Below are 15,935 nucleotides of genomic sequence, written 5' to 3' on the forward strand. Positions count from 1 at the left end.
TGGGGTGAGAGAGGCTCGAACTCTCGACCTCAGGATCACTCTTTAGCTATGAGACCTACGCGCTAGCCAACTGCGCCACCACCCCAATGTGAATACTAATATAATTTTTTATATTTCAACGCGCAGATTTATAACAAAATATAAACCACCAATGCCTGTGATATCTGTTTTGTTTCCCCCGTTCAAAACAAATCAACTACGAGGGACATTTATTTACTGGTGCTTTTTCTGAGGTACACAACACGTTATCAAATGGTCTAGTTTATTTACTTATGTTAAATAACACATCTAATTCTTCTGGTTTTTAAAAATTCTAGGCAAGACAAACTCTTATTGTTAGAGGCCTCTTTCCAATACTTGCAGATCCTCGACACGACATCCTGTAAGATTTCCCCCTTCTCCAAAATCTCTTTTTATTTCCATATATTTTTATAGTGCCACATGCGCAATCATATTCCAAAGTTATCTCTAATTTTATTAGAACTCAAGGGAGGCACGATTTTGTTATTTTATATTATTCCATTATTTGGAAACATGCCGAGTCAATAAGTGCAACAAATGAGCCAATCTTAAACATCTCATTGATCATGGAAAAGCCATTGGTCTCATCAAGTCCCATGATCGTGTTGTCATTTGCCAAAAGTTTGGTCATGATTCTGTCGTCAAAATTATTGAGCTTCAATACTAAATCACCATGTTGCCTTTTATAATGTATTTCTGATTCTGCTAGTGAACAATTTGACATGTCTGTATAATAAATGTACATATTCTGCAACTATAGCCAGAAATAAAACAAACAGATTATGGAGTTTTTGACCAAAATAGGGTTATTCAAAAATGTATTTACCAATTTAGTATAGTTTCAAAAATATTTACAAAACTAGTGTTTTTCTAATTTTTCTTGTATTTTTTATTTTTTCTTGTTGTTGTTATTTATTTTAAATCAGCTTTTTTTTTTTTCTTTTATTTCAGTTTTTTAATATTTTGTTTATCAAAAACCCGATGCATATATAAAATAATATTTAAATCCTAAATAATATTTAAATCCTAAATGCATCAAAACCCAATCACACCAAAGATATATAAAATAATATTTAAATCCTAAATTCATGTTATATACACATTATTTAAAAATACTACTAATAGTAATATATATTATATTTTGTATTTGATCAGAGATTTAAGTTTTCATTATCGACATTCCAACACTTTCAAAAGATATCACCCCTTGGCCCTTACTGTTTTTCCTTCCCTCCGGCCTTCTGTTATGCGAAATTACTAATGTTTTTTACTAATGATGATTTGAATTTATTCTAAATTTTTTTGATAAAATTAAAAACACGTTTAGTGGGGATTTAATTTAGTTTTCGACTTTGTGTTTGTGCAAGATTATTTGGGCAGCAAAAGAAATTGATATCATTACTCATTAGCAAAACTTATCTTCTGCTAATTGACAATGTGTATTACAAGGTTACAACAAAATCAATCAAACTTCAAATATCAATTTATTAGTAAGTAGTTACAACAAAATCAACCAAACTTCAAATATCAATTTATTAGTAAGTAGTTACACGTTATATTATAAATCCATCTAAACATTTGCTTTGGACTAAAAATGAACTTAACCAAAATAAAGTTATTGAAAAAAATATTTACCAAAAAATATTTACAAAATGGTATTATAATATATATTTAGGATTTAATTATTATTTTATATATCTTCGATGTGGTTCGGTTTTGATGCATCGGTTTTTTGATAAAAACAAACCATTAAAAAACTGAAATAAAAGAAATAAATAAAAAATTGTTTTATAAAAACAACAAGAAAAACTAAAAAATACAAGAAAAATAAGAAAACATTAGTTTGGTAAATATTTTTGAGACTATACTAGATTGGTAAATATTTTTTTGACTAACCCCATTTTGGTCAAAAACTCCAGATTATGTCATTTCATTTGAAATATTCATAATCCAGAATGATTCAACAAACTACCACCTAAACTTCATGTATCCCTTTTCCCCCAAATGACCAACAAACAAGATTTGTAACATAACATTACAAAAACATCAAAACAGATCAACCAACAACAAAGCGCTACAAAACAAACATCAAATGCTGTCTAATTTCTAAAATCTACCCATGTTTTGCTTGAAAATCATTCATGAAAGCAACCAATTTCTAAAATCTACCCATGTCTTGCACGACTTCATTCTTTGGTGCAAGGATTGCTCTTTCTTGAAAATAAATCGGATTCTTGGCATTTTCAACAATAGAAGGATAGACAAATCCAATTAATGAACCAATAGGATCAACTGAATCAACAATTAGAAGATCAGTGGGAATATTAATAGTTGCCTCGCCAACATTCAAACCACCAACTTTGTTAGCCTATATATTATTAGCCCACTTGTTTATGGGTCCTTTAGTCTTTAGCCCATTAGGGTTTTGTATAGCTAGTATTTATATGCCGCTTTATTTTTTGTAGTCTTTATGCTTTCTATTAAGAACCCTTGTAATTTCTCTTTATTATAATCATATGACATTGTTATCATGGTATGTAGCAGTCATCTATGGCGTGGATCGAAATGGTATTCGTTGTAGCAGTCATCTAGGGTTAATGTAGCAGTCGATTCGTTATTGTTGTAGCTGGTATTCGTCGTTGATGTGTTGATTCATTGTTGCTCGTTGTTGTTGTTGATTTGTTGTCCAATTGATTGCTTCCACTGGTTTGTTACTCATTTCATTCTCAGATTGCTATACTGCTATTGTGGTTATTTATTCATTGTCAACATGACTGGAAATGATGATTCTCTCAGTCAATCAGTACTCGTCTGAATGGAAAGAATTATACATATTGGAGTTACGTTATGAAGAACTTCCTTCGTGGGAAGAATATGTGGGGCTATGTTACTGGGACTAAAGCCAAACCCTCAGTGCCTCAAACTAAGAATTTTGATTTGTTGCTTGATGCTTGGGAGACTAATAACTCCAAGGTCATTACTTGGATTAATAACTCTGTTACTCAGTCCATTGGTATGCAGTTGGCAAAATATGATACAACAAAGGAAGTTTGGAATCACTTAGAGAGCTGTATACTCAGTCCAACTTTGCTAAGCAATACTAGTTAGAATATGATATTCGTGCCTTCAACAAAATGACTAGAGTATTCAAGATTTCTATGATGCTATGTCTGATCTGAGGGATCAATTGGCTCTTACTGAATCTAAAGAGTTAAAATATTTTGGGCCTTACATTGCGAGGAGGGAAGAAAAACGCTTGGTCCAGCTCTTGATGGCCCTGTGTTCTGATTTTGAAGGTCTACGTGGAACAATTCTTCATCGCTCTCCTCTTCCCTCAGTTGATTTTGTTGTCCATAAGTTAATTGCAGAAGAGACTCGTATCAAGTATCATGCGGATAAAGGGTTTAAAGCTACCTCTATTTCTACTCCCGCTCATGCTGTGCTTGCTGTTTCCTCTAATCAGTCTCGACAAACTTCAAGGGTTGCTTATGATGAGTGTGTATTCTGCAAACAGAAAAATCATTGGAAAGCTCAGTGTCCATTGTTAGTCAACAAGGGTAAATCTGGTCAACCTCGGTCGGGACAACAAAATAGGTCTAGTCAACATAATTTTCGGCCACGTTCCTCTGGTACTCCTCGTCCTCCACAATTTGCTACTGCTGCTATACCACCAGTTGATACAGATTTTGTTGGAAACATGGTACCATCTGCATTTGATCCCAAGGTGTTTGAGAGTTTCAGACAATATTTGGTCTCTAATCGCACTGCTATGTCTGCATCTATGTCTCACTCTGGTCCTACTTCATCTGGTGCCTCAAGTATTCCCTCATCTTTGTGGATTTTAGATTTTGGTGCAACCCATCATATGACTCCCCATTTGTCATCATTTACTTATTTGTTGCAATACATATATGCTAGTTGAGGGTGTTGGGTCTGTCTTTATTTCTCATATCACTCTCTCTGATGTTTATTACATTCCCAAACTCACATTGAATCTTGCCTCAGTCATTCAGTTATGTAAGTTTGGTAACTAGGTGTTCTTTTCTGATAACGTCTGTGTTATACAGTATTAACACACCCAGAAGATGATTGAGATCGGCCGTAGGGTGGAGGAATTGTATGTCTGGGAGGTTCTCAAAGTATCTGCTGTTGCTGCCTCCAGCATTGATTTATCTTCTTTCCGTTTGAGTCCTTTTTGTCGTTTGAGTTTTATCTTTGGCATTCTCGTTTGGGACATGTGTCTGTATCACGTTTGAGTTTTTTAGCATCTAGTGGTGTTTTGGGTCATTTAGACACTTGTGCTATTTTTGATTGTAGTCAGGGGCGGAACATGACCACCACAACTAGGGGGGCCGAAACCAAAGTGTAAAACACCACTTTATACATGTATTTGATTTGATCCAAAGACATAAACAAATCTAAACAATACAATTACTATGAAATATTATTATGTTGGTCATCAAATTTGAACTCATTGATTGAGAAACAAACAAACATATAAATAGTCTAAGTAACTAAACGTATATAGATTGTAAATAAAAAAAATAACCAATCATTTACAAATAATTTTTACAAACAACTATCTTAACAAGAAATTACAACCTAAAATAACATAACAAATTAACTATTAACTACATACTTATTACTTTGACAATTTCTTCTTTTTTCTACTACACGAAATAATACTTATTATTTTAACTTGACAATTCCTTATGTTTTTAACTTTCTAGTTTCCACAATACAAAATAATAAAACCAATATAATAATAGTTAATAGTGAGACAATGAAGTGACACAAAAGTTAGGATCACAGTAAAAACAATGAGAGTACACGGTATTCTGCATTTCATAATTAAATAGCACATATAGGAGATGTAAAATTATATTTTATTAAAATAGTTTCAGTCAAAGAAAAAAAAAGGTAGAACTCATTACAGACAGTCAAGGGAAAGACTCAAAGGGGAAACAGAGAGAGCAACTAACTTTGAGAGAGCGGAGGAAATGTTGTCTAGGCGGATACCGGTGATCTAAAGGCCGAGAGGAGAGCCTCAGGACGGTTCCAGCAACTCATCGAGAAGTTGAGACTGGAGAGCAAACAAAAAGACAACCAACGGGTGATAGGGAGAAGAACGACACCAACTACGTACGGACGGCCGCCGTGTGATACGGTAGGGTAACCACATCAATTTTTGAGAGACTTTAAACCTCTTACATTGTGAAAGTAGGTTTTTAGTTTTGATATTTTGAAAATTTTTAAATCTTGTTTATTTTCGAATCATGGTTTTAATTTTCAAATAATTTATAGTTCTCCCAATTTTCTTTGCCCCCGTCATTTTGATTGTGTGAGATATATATTTTTTTCTTTTATCTTTACTTGAAAGTTGAAATGATATTCAACATAAAAACAACGATATAAATTATTGACAAGTATTTTCTTAATGAATTTGTCCATTAGTATGCCAAAAAGCGGGGAGGCCATGGCCCCCCTAGGCCCCTACACGGTTCCACCACTGATTGTAGTGGTTGTAAACTGGCAAAATTCTCTGTTTTACCTTTCAATAAAAGTATGTCTTATTCTACTGCTCCTTTTGACATTATTCATTATGATGTATGGGGTCCTACACCAGTATCCACAAAGGATGGGTCAACCTATTATGTATCTTTTATAGATGATTACACTCGATATACATGGGTTTATCTTATGAAACACATATCTGATTTCTTTGATATTTACAGTAATTTTAGAGCTCTTGTTAAAACTTAACATTCGGCTGTGATTAAGTGCTTCAGGTGTTACTTAGGGGTGAATATACCTCTAATGATTTACCCAGTTACTCGATTCTGATGGTACTATACACCAGTCCTCGTGTACTGACACACCTCAGCAAAACGGTGTGGCAGAATGAAAAGGCCATCATATTGTTGAGACTGCCCGCTCATTGCTCCTGTTTGCGTAGGTCCCTAGTGCCTTTTGGGGAGAAGTAGTCCTAACTGCTGTGTATGTGATTAATCGTATCCTTACTTCATTGAATTCAGGAATGTCTCATTTTGAGAAGCTGTATGGCCATCTACCAGACTACTCTTCCTTACGAGTTTTGGATGTACTTGTTTTGTTCTTCGTCCTCATGTTGAGAGGAACAAGTTGGGGCCAAAATCTGCTATTTATGTATTTTTGGGGTATGGTATTGGACAAAAAGGATACCGTTGCTATAATCCTGTGAGTTAGAAGTTATATGTTTCCTGACATGTCACTTTTTTGGAACATATTCCTTTCTACTCAATTCCTGTTACAGCCCACAATGTAACGTAGTCCGATCTTCTGCATGTTGATCCTTTTAATGAAGAGATAGAGGCTCGAGACCCATCTACGCCACCTGATTCTTTAGCTCATGACACACCCACTTCTTCAGAGAGTTCCTCGACACCCCATGTTCCTGAGCCTACTCCTCCGATTGTTGAAATTGAGGATTCACCTCCACCACCACCCCTCAGGAGATCTACTCGTGCTGTCAAGTCCACCAAGCTTCTAGATTTTACTTACTCTACAAATTCAGGACCATTTGCTTCATTTACAGCGAGTATTCGTCATTTGTCTGAACCTGAATCATAAAGAGAAGTTGCTTTATATCCCATTTGGCAAAATGTTATGGCTGAGGAACTCACTGCTCTTCATTAGACTCATACATGGGATTTGGTTTCCCTTCCTCCTGGGAAACATACGATAGGTTGTCATTGGTTGTACAAGATATCAACAAAAAATGATGGGTCTGTTGAGCGGTACAAAAGATGATGGGTCTGTTGAGCGGTACAAGGCCATAATGGTAGCAAAAGGGTATTCCCAAGAGTATGGTTTTGACTACGAGGAGACATTTGCCCCAGTTGCAAAGATGACGACAGTCCGTACTATGATTGCAGTTGCATCCATTCAACAGTGGGCTATCCTTCAAATGGATGTCAAGAATGCTTTTTTGAATGGTGACCTCCATGAAGAGGTTTATATGACTCCTCCCCCAGGAATTCAACATCGGCCGGGTGAGGTTTGTCGGCTTCGTAAAGCTTTGTATGGTCTCAAGCAAGCCCCTCGTGCATGGTTTGAGAAATTCTCCACAATGATTACTTCTCTTAGATTTGTCCAGAGTAATCACGATTCTGCTTTGTTTGTTATATTCTCGAGTGTAGGACAAATTCTTCTGTCCTTATATGTAGATGACATGATTATTACGGGTGATGACCATGGTGGCATTGAGTCTTTGAAATATGATCTAGCTCATCGATTTGCTATGAAGGATTTGGGCTTGCTGAGTTATTTCTTGGGTATTGAGGTAGCTTATTCTAAGAAAGGGTATTTTCTTTCTCAGACTAAATATATATCTGACTTGTTTACATGGGCGAGCCTCTCTGACAATCGGACTCTTAATACCCCTCTTGAAACCAATGCACAATACTCTCATACTGATGGTGTTCCTTTGTCTGATCCGAACCTTTATCGCACTGTTGTGGGAAGTTTGTGTTAGATTAGGTGTCTAAGCCCATAATTATAATTGGTATGTACTTGACCCGAGAGCAGCATGGTCCATTTGGGTTGCATATCACCAAGACAATTTGATAGGATGGACTTTTGAGAAAAGGTTATTTATGATTTGTTAATATATTATAAGTTCTAATATATTAATATGAAATCATATTATTTTATTGGTATTGATCAAGATTTAATTGGAATTAATTTTGTGATCAAAAGAGACTAATTAAATATATGGGGATTGATTTAGTAAATCATTCATTCTTATGGTGTGGGCCAATGATCCATGATTCTTTAGGTTGGGCTAAACCAATGTTACAAACCATGGATGATCCATGGGGGTTTTAAACCCATGGAGCCTAAGGAATATGAAAGGTCATACACATTAGGGTTTACATGGTGTAACCCTAATCTTGCCAAACTATATAAGAAGCCCCTTAGCATCCAAAATGGCACACTAGTGTTCTTGGAGATCATTGAGCCAATTTTGGTGTTAGGATATTCTCTCAAAAGTCATCCTTGTCCTAGGTGTGTTGTGATTCCATTTGAGGTGCAACACTTGGGGCACTAAGTTCTTAAAGGCCAAACTCAAGAAGTTCTACAAGCTACAACAAAGAGGTAATTCTATAACTCTCTTTTATGTTGATTATGTCATTTCCATGCTAGTTGTAGGCTTAATGCTTTGGAAACAATATTGCATTTATAATTAGAGAAAATATAGATCCAAAGCATTTAGGGTTATATGTGCACCATAGGATGTTGTAGTATACTAAAACCCTTCAATAGTATCAGAGCCATGGGTGGTTTTCTATTATACTTGATTCAAAATGTGTTTTTTTTTCAAAGCTGAAATGCTGTCTGACTGCCCTACTCGACGAGTCCATGCTTGGACTCGACGAGTAGGATGAGTTTTTCCTTGGACTCGTCGAGTCCAATATCGGGCTCTACGAGTTTCCTGTCTAGACATCAGTTTTTCGAGTTTTTTTTGGCCTGTTTTAGATTAGAATCATTACTACAAAATGTTTTGGTTCATAAAATTTGATTTTGTTGATATGGTAATGATGATTGTCATCCAAATAAATGATAATTGTCAAAGTTTCGTGATTTGTATTAGTTTATATGATTAGGCTAATTTCTTGAAACTTGTTTGATATGAATTATCTTAACTTACGAGTTTAATTAGATCATAGGCAAATTGTTTGATTTTGTTATCTAATTGTTTTTGGTGAAATCCATAACTTGTTCTCAAGTTATAGAAAATGAAAGGTCTCATTTTTAAATGTCATCTTAAATGGTTTTAAGCAATGTTGTAAAAATCGCTCGACGTTTGCTAGTCGGTGGACTGGGGTTAAGGGATTAATCGGCTAGGCAGAGATTAATCGGGGATCATTAATTGCTAATTTGTTAGATTTTAAAAAGTTAAATATGACTAATATCATATAAAAGTTCATAAATACCACTAATATCATAACAAAATAGGTTAATATGATAAATACAACAGTAATCATACCTCAAATAGTTTATATTGAGATATAACTTCTTCAAAGTGTTAAATTTCATCGGATTCTACTTTTTCAATCATTTAGTATGCATGGATTAATCGCTAGGCGCTCTCTAATCGGTCAAGTAGCGCCTAGGGATTAATTGGGACCTAATCAGGATTTTTACAACACTGGTTTTAAGTCTTCCATAATTTGTCCTCAAGTTATGCAACTCGAAGAGTCTTTTACATAAATGTTTTTATGAACTCCATAACTTGTCCTCAAGTTATGGAATGTCAAGAGTCTTTTCATTAAACCTATATTAAACTCATAAGTTATGGATACCAAAAGTTTTTGAATAGTTCAAAAGTTTCCCTCAGGTTTTGGAATTTGTAAATGCAAAGTCTCACTTTGAAAAATTTAGTTCCAAACCCTAGAATTTTAAAAGTTTAAAATTCAACCCTTATACTATTATAATATTATAGGTCTAATATTTATATATACGTATAAGAAAAAAAGTTAGTCTTACCGTTAGTAGGCCTCATTCATGAAGCCGGTCTATAAGGGGGTATAAGGTTACAGCGTATAAAATGGCAGTTTAATGGGTGTCGACTCTCACCCACTACTTCCTTGACTGGTGGAGGGTCGTTAGCCGAACGGGTAAGATAGGACATTCTCATTAAAATTATAATGAAAATACCAAGTAACTAAACACTTATAAATTCCCAATCTTAGTCACTTTAGGAAAAATGTGAATATGGTGCTATCCCATGAAATTGCACTTTGCACCTTGTTAAGTCGTTAGTGGAGCATGTGTGGTTAACCGACACACTAATTTGGGACTGACAGTGTGTGGCAAAGGATAGCTCTATGTTGGCAGGAAGGAAAGTCTGTATGTGCTCACATCTTGGAGATGAAGTTACATATTGACAAGATGGGAGAGTTGGGTGTCGAGGTCTCGAGGAAGTTGGCTGTTGAATGGGTTCTTCAGTCACTTCCTTAGTCATATAACGGGTTCTTTAAGGACTACTATATGGGAGATCCTGACATGAACCTTATTGATCTAACATATTTGCTTGTTGCTGCTGAATCAACAATGATTTGGTGCACTGGTAAAGCAAATTTGATTGGAAGATCTACTTCCCAAACTTCCATGGACATTGAAAATGGTAACATTGAAAGTCCAAAAAAGCTTTCTCTTCCCAATGGAATGGGATCGGCCATGGTCAAGTCATTTGACCAAATGGTAAAGAGAAAGGATGAGTCTGAGATAGTCCCATGTACCATTCTCAAAGAGTCCATATGTTGCCAAAAGAAGGGACTTTGGTTGCGAAATTGCCGTATCTACCTAAAGGATCATAAGGATGGTAAAGTCAAAAAGTTTGACTCTGCTTCAGGCAAGTCAACCATCTAACTCTATTAAGTTCCTATTTGGAGATCCTTAATACATGATGTATTGTAATTACATTTTGATGTTTTGAAGGATCGATGAAGTGAAAGGAAGATTAAAGGAAGAGTATGCTGAATCTGGTCGCGGAGATGGATTTCAATCGCATGGTTCGATGATCGGAATTTTGAGCTGCTGCTTAAGAGTTATGATAGATTGCTTAGAAATTTGTAATAACATAGTTTTCACTTGTAATTGCATTGTAAGGAAAAGTTTTTTGCGTTTTATAAATAAATAAAAATTTGATTTTGTTTTATTTCATATCTCCTTACAATGACATTTGTGAAAATTGATGTTTATGTATGTTTCTATCAATATTGAAAAATGGATTTGATTCTTTCATTTGTGGTAGTGTCAAAATTTACCAAATAAGGAAAGATTCTCACCACACAAGTTTCAATTGGATAGGAACTTGGAATCATGAAACTTGTGTTGTGTGATTAATGAGAATTTTCATCTTTGAGAAATTAAGACTAATTCCTTGTTCACATGTATACGTGAGTCAAGTAAAGGAGTAGGGGATCGGGTACACTTGGTTGTGCGCTGGTCAGGTCCACCACAAAGAGAGATAAGACTATTCGTCATGATTTACTAAAGTTTAGTAAATATGGTTATGCTTACAAGTTTAAGTATAGTTTTGGATTATTGGAAAAGTTCAATGTATGGCAGAACGAATGAGAAGAATCAAATTAGGCAGAAAGATAGAAGTTTCTCCAATCTGAAAAGATGGGAGAGTACTTGAGTATCGTGTTTTATGATCATCTTAATGATTATGAAAACCATGTCACAATTGATCCTCTAAGGATATCTTAGTGCATTTGTATGGCTAAAAAGAGGAATCGTGAATTGTTGAAATGGTTAAATCTAGAAGATGAGTCATACTTCGTTCCAAAAATAAGTCTTAGAGTCATACTCCAAGCTTGTGCCTTGAGTGACATTAAGTTAAGAAGGTTTGTAACACTCATCAAATGTAGAGTAACATGTTTCTTACTCTTGTACATTTGAAATTGGTAAGTTGTGATGTTTTGGATAAAATAAAGACCAACTAAGACCAATTGTGTGAAGTGTTTGTCTTGATAAGAATCCGCACTAACTCTTTGAATATTTGTTTGTCAAGGAATGGTTCTTGACAAGAGAATCTTATATGTCAACAGGTCAGTGGGAGTCTTAAGGATCTTGACAAGTTTCAAGAATTAATGAAGAATAAAACCTACTGTTTATCACTAGCACACGACTTGAGGTTTGTAACCTAGCGTGTTGACATATTCTTATTTCTGTGTCCATTCAAGTTAAATTTGACTATGCATGTGAGTTCTATGGGTTTTCAATTGTTTGCATAAGTCAAAGCACCTGGATTATTGAAAGTTTCATTGATCAGTATGGGTGAGCTGCTTAACAAATTGGAAGACATGGTAGGACCTTGTGCTACCAAGTGACAAGAAATTAAGAATGAACAAGTTCAGTCCATATGAGTTTGGATTTGTCACTAACCTTGTCTTGTGATTATGGTTTTGACAAATACACATGGATAGGAACACATACACCATAAAATCTAAGTGATATAAGGTTTCTCTCCGCTTCATGAAAATGATTTTGAGGAAATGATTTCGCTAAGTAGATTTTAATAGATAGCAATTGTGATATTTGCACTCTCAAATTTGATTATGTGATTACGAAATCCTTCTTCATTATTCGAATTGTGAGAGATGGCAAAGGTCTAAACATTACAAACTTATGGCTGTAAGTTCTAAAATTGTTTAGACACACATGTGAGCTATCTAAGGAAAGGTGTATGAATTTGAGAAGCCTATATAAAGTTTTATCGAAGCATCTCGTATCAGAAATATGAACTTTGGTAATGAAAGCCAATAAGTATTGATTTCTAGAAGTCCAGCTAATTTCTGAATACATGTTAAAGCTAGTGGGAAAATAAGTGTTATGCTAGTAAGATAATAATTATTATGCTAGTGGGAGCATGATCATTATAAGTGTTGCGAGTTAGCAATGTTGATTATAGAAAAAAAAAGCTTCAATTCGCAAAGTTGTGGATTTAACAAGTTGTTTTGCTATAATTAAGGGAGAGGAAATTATACTTCATTTCAATTCTAAAAGCTTAGATTGAGTTTTAATCAAATTTAGTCAAGGACATATATGAATGTTATGTTGAAAAAATATGACATAAGGAAATTCTATATGGAAATGTTAATTGCGTTCTCAAAATCTGATTATGATTATGACATCCTTCTTCATATATTGAATGATGAGAACATGGCAAATATAAATATTGTAGCAAAAGACTGGTCAAGTATAATGACATTATGAATCACATCCCATATGCTTCGGGTATAGGATCGATTGCATATGCTAAAATATTCTCGCATTCTAAATTTTCCTAGGGCATTAAGAGGCAAAAAGGACTAGACCTGGATATGACTAAAGTGGTTAACAACTATTAAGGAAAATGTAAGGTTCACCAAGGATTGGTTGCTTGTAGTTAGAAGTATAAAATGGATGGACCATCTTGACATATTCTGAAAAGAGGCAACTCTTATTCAGAAGTGATAGTCAAAATGGGAATGTGGAAATGTTTCCATAAGTGGAAGTTATTCTTTAAATCTGTGTAATATTAGGAAATTTAATGCAAGAAGGATGTTCAAAGGAATGTATTTTGAATTTGAGACTTCGCTTCCTTGGAATTGCTTTGTTATCAATCTCCAGTGGAAAGTTTTGTAATATCGTTGGTCAAGTCTCTGTGACTTTTGGTACCATGACATTACAAAGGCTGCATTACATGAAAATTTAGCAATGACAATAATTTGGAATTCTTACATTTGCAATAAAGATTTGGAATTGTGATATGAGCATCATTAAAATGTTTTTTCAATTGATCTATTTCACAAAGTCAAGACCATAGACAAACATAGGGTGCATGCTTGGAGTATGTCATAGCTATTGTTTTAATTCAAGTATCTACTATAATAAATGAAGGTAATTTTGCCACATGTCAATATCTAATGAGTTTTGAGACTTGTCATTTTGTGATATTTTTTTAAATAAATAATATCCACATGTCAATATATGGGTTTTTTTTTTCAATTTTTAAAATAAAAAAAATCATATAATCTTATACTTATATATGTAAAATATCAAATGTAATAAATATTATAATAAATTGCAATTAATATGTTTCTTCATTTTTTATTTCAAAATTTTATTTTAAAAATACTTATTATATACATTTTAATATTTTATTTTCTTTAATCAACGTAATACATGGGTTTTATACCTATCTACTATAATAAATGAAGGTAATTTTGTCAAATGTCAATATCTAATGAGTTTTGACACTTGTGATTTTGTGAAACTTTTTAAATAAATAATATCCACAAATCAACTTATGGTTTCTTTCAATTTTTAAAATTAAAAGTCACATAATCTTATACTTATATATGTAAAGTATCAAATGTAATAAATATTATAATAAATTGCAATTAATATGTTTCTTTATTCCTTATTTCAAAATTTTATATTAAAAATACTTATTATTTACATTTTAATATTTTATTTTCTTTAATCAACCCGTGTTATACATGGGTTTTATACCTAGTTAAGTTGATAAATTGAAACATTACACAATGATTAATGAGTAATCAATATGACACTCAAAAGTTTTGGGGCCGTATAGGATTAGTATTATTCTTGTGTTTCACTTTGAATGTTTTGATTTCCCGAATAACTACGTTATTCAAACCATCCACAGTCGATCATACTTTGGAAGTAGGTTTGAGGTAAGACTGTCATGAATGAGTCTGTAGTTTGTCTAGGACAAGGTGGCTGTAGTGTTCATGAGTACTCCTGGAATAAAATTCGAGTATTGGATTCATCTCACGCGCATCTAAATCACTTCATGGATTTTATCTCGAGTGATTATGAGACGATAATATCTTATATTCATGAAACAGAGACATGCGAGTTGTAGTTGCGAGTCGGTTGCACATTGACGTATGTAAACACACCAGTAACTTGGTGTTATAAAACATATTGTTGAGTGTAATTTGATGAGTAGGTACAAGCAAAAATTTGGGTCTAAGTTTATCCGTTCCTTTTACCCCATGTGGATAAAAGCAATATATGTGGGCCCCTCGATGATTTAGTGTTGACATCCCTAAGTGCTTGGCCAAGCCTGGACTGATTTGATTTGTTCAATTAGTCGGTCGTCTTAAATCGGAAATTGGGAAACAATAGATGGACATAGAGAATTATTAGAATCCATGTCTCAATCCATATGATATCTAGAATGGAGGAATATATGATCCCTTATCTAATGGACGTGTCATTGACTAGGTCAGAGTTCGACAACGGCTTTTAAGAGCTACGATTTCTAGTCGGGATTTTGGACTCGTACTTTAATAATAGTTATTAGACTAATCCAAGTGGGAGACAGTTGGATTAGGTGTCTAAGCCCATAACTATAATTGGTATGTACTTGAACCGAGAGTAGCATGGTCCATCTGGGTTGCATATCACCAGGACAATTTGATTGGATGGACTTTTGAGAAAAGTTTATTTATGATTTGTTAATATATTATAAGTTCTAACATATTAATATGAAATCATATTATTTAATTGGTATTGATCAAGATTTAATTTGGAATTAATTTTGTGATCAAAAGAGACTAATTAAATATATGGGGATTGATTTGGTAAATGATTCATTCTTATGGTGTAGGCCAATGATCCATGATTCTTTAGGTTGGGCTAAACCAATGTTACAACCCATGGATGATCCATGGGGGTTTTAAACCCATGGAGCATAAGGAATATGGAAGTTCATACGCATTAGGGTTTACATGGTGTAAGCCTAATCTTGCCACACTATATAAGAAGCCCCTTAGCTTCCAAAATGGCACACTAGTGTTCTTGGAGATCATTGAGCTGATTTTGGTGTTAGGATATTCTATCAAAAGTCATCCTTGTCCTAGGTGTGTTGTGATTCCATTTGAGGTACAACACTTGGGGCACTAAGTTCTTAAAGGCCAAACTCAAGAAGTTCTACAAGCTACAACAAAGAGGTAATTCTATAACTCTCTTTTATGTTAATTATGTCATTTCCATGCTAGTTGTAGGCTTAATGCGTTGGAAACAATATTGCATGTATAATTAGAGAAATCATAGATCCAAAGCATTTAGGGTTATATGTGCACCATAGGATGTTGTAGTATACTAAAACCCTTCAGTTTGGTCTATCTCACAGTTACTCGTCCAGATATTGCTCATGTTGTTCATGTTGTCAGTCAGTTTGTTACTGCCCCTACCTCTGTTCATTGGGGAGCTGTTCTCCCTTGTATTGTGATGACAAAAGTGCGATACAAATTGCAAATAATTTTTTTTCATGAGCGGACGAAGCATAATGAGATTGATTGTCATTTTACTCGCATCACCTGCAACTCGAGACCATATCGCTTCCG

At 34.2% G+C, this 15,935-nt stretch overlaps 1 non-coding gene across 1 annotated transcript; it reads right to left on the bottom strand.

Annotated features, from left to right (window-relative positions):
- TRNAM-CAU (transfer RNA methionine (anticodon CAU)) lies at positions 1-85 on the bottom strand. Its single transcript is given in 2 exon segments — positions 1-36; positions 48-85. It is a non-coding gene; the product is annotated as a tRNA-Met (tRNA).
- Positions 86-15,935: the final 15,850 nt, after the last annotated feature.

This window comes from Lactuca serriola, chromosome 7 (assembly GCF_051521515.1).
Source record: "Lactuca serriola cultivar US96UC23 chromosome 7, Lser_US96UC23_V15, whole genome shotgun sequence".
Taxonomy (NCBI): domain Eukaryota; kingdom Viridiplantae; phylum Streptophyta; class Magnoliopsida; order Asterales; family Asteraceae; genus Lactuca; species Lactuca serriola.